The sequence below is a fragment of the Cupressus sempervirens genome, chromosome 8 (assembly GCF_028749045.1).
Source record: "Cupressus sempervirens isolate cs-2001-9-10 chromosome 8, ASM2874904v1, whole genome shotgun sequence".
In the NCBI taxonomy this organism is placed as follows: domain Eukaryota; kingdom Viridiplantae; phylum Streptophyta; class Pinopsida; order Cupressales; family Cupressaceae; genus Cupressus; species Cupressus sempervirens.
The window spans coordinates 593918422-593924626 of NC_143125.1; positions in this window are offsets into that span (position 1 = coordinate 593918422).

Here is a 6205-nt window from a genome sequence, read left to right on the forward strand (position 1 = left end):
TTGGCACATAGAGGAATTCTATCTTGCTCAGTTCCTATAGTAACTTTTTCTTGCTCAGCATCTAAACTTTGCTCGGCACCTATAGTGACTTGGCATCTATAGTGACTCGACATCACTTATCACTCGGCATATGAATCTTGCTCGGCACCTGAAGTTCACTCAACACCTATTGAATCTTTGACTCGGCACATACTATAGCTCGACATCTATATTATACTCAGCATCATCTTGGAAATTGGTTAAGTGTATTGACACTCAATAGTCAAAACCAATTTGAGACCAACAATCTTATCTTATCTTATCTTGTGCCCTTTACAATTTCATCTATCTTAAGGAGATAGTCTTCTAGATTTTCATCATCACCCATCTTAAGGTATTCAACTCTTGCTTTCAAATGTTGTATCTTGGCTTCTTTAACCCTTCCATTACCATGATAGGTGTTCTTTAATTGTCACATACTTCTTTACAAGATATATAATGTATTATCTTCACAATCACATCTTTATGTAAGTTGTTAAATATATAATATTTAGCTTTTATAATAATTATGTACATCATCTTTTCATCAAAACACATAGGTAGAGATTTAGGAATATTATAATAATCATTAACAATTGAAGCCCAAACATCAAAACTACTTGGCAAAAGTATGTTTGAATCGTAAATTCCCAAAAATCGTAATCTGAGCCATAAAAAATAGGTACCTTTGAAGAATTCTCTTGCACCATTGTAGACAAGTATTTGAATCAATCAAGATCTACCCAAAGTTGTTAAACTTGATTTAAGGAACCTTTCTCTAATACCACTTGTTGGAATACAAGTAGTACGAAGAGGAGGAGTGAATCAATGGTCACTTAAAACTTTCTCTTTTTAAACTTTTACAATTACAACTTATAAATAATGAACAAGAGATACAATAAGAATAAATTACACAATGTTTATATCGGAAAACCCCTTAGGGTAAAAATCTACTTTGAATCTAAAATTTTATTGGCCTTTTGGGAAAATATTTTAGAGCTAAAACTTTAAAAAACACCAACACCCTATTTTAGAAACATTGATTTCAAGCACATCAATCCCTTACATTTGAAGCACCAACATCAAGACTATAAGAAGAACCGGCTTCCAAAATGAAGAAATGAGATACAAAATGAAAGGGTCATCTCTGTTAAAATAAAAATCATGAATCAATAATTTCAGCTTCTAGTTGAAAACATAATGCATGATATACTTCTTATCTTCTCTCTCTTACTGATTCTATCAAATAACTTCATCAAAGTATACAAGCCTTCTTACAATGAATGAATCATATTATAAGATGTATAATTAGACCTAAAACAACACATTTGAATGCAAGAAGTTGGCTTCATTTAAATCCTTTCAAACTATCAACTTTCTTTAAGTGACAAACCCTTATTTCTCTTCAAAATATCAAGTATTTAAACAAGTATTCATGTGTCATTAAAAAATTTGATTGAATGTTGATTCAAATCACTTACAACGCACTGAATCAACCTTCTTCAACTTCTAAGATATATTTTTTCAACAAAAAATGAATCATAAATAACAAGTTTGAATCAACAACCATTACCTTTTCCTTTGTTGTTTTGTAGTTCGTCTACAATCTGTTTGGTCTACCACGAATTTCACATAAATCGTGCAACTTCTATCAAAACCACCTATAATCATGTTTGAAGGCATGAATCCCCCACTTATAAATGTCCTTTTTCATTATTTACTTTCACAACAACCTGTTCAAAATTGATTTAGGCCAAAATTGGTAAAACTGTCAAAATTATCAAAACTACCAAAAACTGCCTTGGTCGAAATAAATTCTCTCCAACCATGTATTGTACAGAATCTGACTTAGACCCATTTGAGATATGTTTAATACTTTTCCAAAAAGGTATACTAGTGAGAGTAATGTTTAACACTTAATAAGATCAAATTCATTTCGACCATAGCTAGGTAGTTATGGAACTATAACTAAATCAATATTTGGTGTTATACACTTAAAACTTTATGTACCAATTTAATAATGAATTATCCAATATATTAGGGCATAGATATGATGTTAAACACATTAGAACCATATCAACTTGGCCTTATAATATGAGCATTAAAGATGCATTCTTGTATACCAATTTTAAAATTGCATCTAGTATACCACAACTAATTGAGATAGCAGACATATATGCCTTATTGGCATTAATGGAAAATAATCAAAGAGAGAATACTAGGGGTTCAACAAAATCATCATTAGTGATGATGCAAAATTGTCATGTAAGCATAACAAAGACATAAGCAATATTTCTAAATCATCTCAACTTAAGAAAAATTTCATAATCAACCAAGGAGACAACCAAGATCATGTATAAGGAAACATAAAAGCTAATGATAATGAACACATTATTCAAAGGAAAGCCATAAACTGATAACATCTCGTCATCTAATTCTAGTAAGGAGGAACATACAATCCACAAATGATAAAATATTACAATATTGTCCAATCTCAAGTATAACAAGTAGTATCATCAAGTTGGGTGTCAAAATTAATCTTGTAGTCATTATAAACAATTTTTCTAAGGTAATTATAATAACTGACAACGAGTACCTCGCATAGTAACATTAGGTGGCCCCAACATCTAGGTCCTGAAATATCAGACATATACGAAGAGATGAATATTCGTGAATGCATATACCTAAAAAAATTTATCATTTTTAAACTAGAATGTGAAGTTATTATAGTTAGGAAAGAATTATTTATGCAAATGCCTCAAAAAGGATCATACTCTTCTCAAAACAAGAAAACAAGTCCCTATAACACCCCTATCTTCCAATACACATTTCATCAACAGGTTAGGGATGGAAGGGCATTACAACCTACTAGTGCTCTACGCACACATACACTTATAGGGCCCATTTGGTTGCAAGAATTGTCAAATGTAGCATTCATCTATGCTGGAATAAGCTCTCTTCTGGTATTTGTGCATTCTTAAAATAAGTTATGGAATATCATTTGGACATGTTTGATTGACCTGGAAGAGGAGTTGAAATATGGTTATTCTATGTTTGGTTGCAACAATTGATATAGGAATTGAAATAAGTTTTATTTTATAATTTTAATAATTTTTTTTTTTTTTAGTTTGGTAATATTTTAAATAAACAAGATTTTTTTTATAAAACCTGGATTTTTTAATTAATTTTTTTAAAGCCAAATTATTTTAAATAGCCTTTTATTTTATTTTTAAAATTGACTTTATAAGTGAAAGATATACCACAACCTTTGAAATTCATCGAAATTCAAAGGACACATTATATTGTATGTTATAAATTTAATTCTAAATTAAATCAAATTCTTTTAATGAGTATAAGACCAAAACTAAAATCATTTTATTTTTAAATATATTAAAGAAAATAAAAATACAAATAAGTTAAGATTATTAATATGATATTCAAATGATCTTTTAACATAGTTTTAATTATAAGACTAAACACAAAGATTTATTTGTAAATTTTTTATGAAAGTTTAGAAAAGATATCAAATTTGATATTAGTATTTTTTATCATTTAAAAAAAGACTATGAAGCGTTAAATAATGTTGACCTAGTTTACATATGATGAATGGAGAAAATAGTCCAAAAATGCATTTCAGTGAAAAAATACAATCAAATGACAAAGTCATGGACCGGACAGCCCATCAAATTGGGTTTATTAATAATTGGAATAAGAATAAGCTATTCTTATTCCACCTTCTTTAAGGAATTTCGCTATGCTCATTATGAGGTCAAATTAGGATAGGTGAATTCTAATTCCAATTTTATATTTTGCAAATAAACGTTAAATTGGCGAATGCAAGTATTTAGATTTTCCTATTCCCACCCAATTGCTGCAACCAAAACGGGGCTAGCAACTAAAAGAGGTCTTTTAAAATCTTATCTACCCACAATTATCCTACGAGGAACCTAGAAGATATCAACTATAGGGATATTTTGTTAAATTTCTAGAAAAAGCTAGAAAGAAATAAAGGAGGAGACTGAACATCATCACCGACAATGGGAATTTGACTTGCAAGCTTTCTTGTTGAAGAAACAAGTCGGTGTCCTAAGGGACCAATAGGGACAATTCATTGTAATGCAAGTCCCTGCTAAAGATGAGAGGACCAAGAAGATGGTTTTAATGAAAAAGGAAGAAATGTCTAATCATGGGCTTCCGTTAACCCATGGGCCTAATTAAATAGATTTGGAAGAAAAAGCGAAAAAATAAAGAAGGAACAAAGAATGAGCTACATGAGGATATTAAGAAGTTTGTTCCCATACAGACCTCCCTACACATATACACAAGGGAGGTAACAAAGAGGATGGAGACTTTCCCCTACAATTTTCAGAGCTTCATCTCTTTACTAACTCGAAAGAGGACAAGAAAAATGGGGATGAGGGGTCATATGTTGCAGAAGCACTCCTCTAAGGGATCATAGAGGAAATCATCTGTTTGTTTCAAAATAGAAACCTCTAGGTGCAATGACCAAGGAGGATGATAAACAGAGGTCTGCACAATAGTAAAAATGCCAGTAGAATCAGATTGCTTCTTCTAGCCATCAGGAGAAATGGGAGCCAACAAAACCAATAAGAGGAAGCCCTATCAATCATCTGACCCAGGTATACAAGTTGTCACTAGTCATACTCAACTCCAAGCATGAGAATGATCTTCACAAGGAGGAGCATCTCAATCATTCATTACAAAGTGATGATATTCCAACATGGTTGAGTTTCTTTATTTTCAAATCTTGGGAAGTACTCTGTCATGTTGATTGCTTTTATGGCTAGTGCTCCAAAAATATGTAGCATATCAAGTGTTGGTTAGGAAGGGAAGCTACTTCAACAAGCCAGTTAATAATCTTGTTTAACATTACAATGTACATATCTATACATAATCGATGAGATTTTCTTTTTCTCCAAGAAGTGTTGTTGCACATGTGACATTCTCCTTAAGGGAATGCATGCTTGGTTTCCAATTTCCCTCCAAGTGTATGCTTGCATAGGTGTTTGTATCTTATCTTGTTTAATGCTGATTTTGGCTCTAAGCCAAATGGATATGTGATTTTGGTATGTGGAACTAGAGTCTTTGAAGTTCTTTATCAACAGGCCAAGATCACTTGTGAGTCACTAAAACGTTGACATACCTAGCACCATTCTCAGCTTGGGGCCATCTAGAGATTACCTTCAGTAATGACATCGTAACAAACCCCAACATGCCCCAAAGAGTCTATTATTCCCTTCATCATACTTTCCATATCGTGTGCTCACTACAGAGAGTGCCATGTGTTGAAGCCACAAAGTTTTAATGGAAAGTGGAAGTATTGGCATCAAGGAAAGGTCTGAGGATCTACGACTTATACAAACTGTAATCAAATTATCTAAGGATCTTATTGGACCCTCCATTAAGTAAATATGATGTCACTATTCATCTAAATGAGAAAAAAAAATCAAGGCACTTTTAAAGTTGTAGGAAAAGCTTCTCCACCACAATTTGGTCACTTTAAGAAGGGGTGTGGGTGTCACCCATGTTGCACAAAAAAATAGAGAAACAATTACAAGGCTAGCATGCCTGAAGAAACCATAAAAACCACCATGATGATTTCTCCACCTCCCATGAATCTAGGGTTCATCTAGTTGCTTTTCAAGATTCAAAGATACAATTGAGAAATTTCTTTAGGCACATTGTAAACAAGAGGCTTTTGGAAAGTTCAATTAGAGCTAGGATTTCATTTCCAAGAATGTTTTTCCTTAGCAGAATATTGTAATCTGGGTGTATTTGCATTCTTTCAACCTTAGTCTTGTAATCCCTGCATATTTAATATAAGGAATATATTGATCTATACCGATATTTTATTTTCTTGTATGTTTCTCTCTATTTTGTGGATGGTTTTAAGGTTTTGTGTCATTTAAAAAATAAATATAGTAATTTGTTGCTTTTAGACTCTTATAATACATTTCAATTTAGTGGATCACGTTTGGTTACTCTTTCAATGCTTGTGATCTAAAGTTATACCATGCCATTACAATGAACAAGATACTTTGAAGATAGTTATGTTGGTAAGGTATTAGTTTGTTTTTCCTCTGAGCCTTGATGAGTGCTTCTCATGGGAAGATATGAAGTCTTTGGCATGTGTCTAGGATCTTCTTGTCACATTCTCTTCCCAACA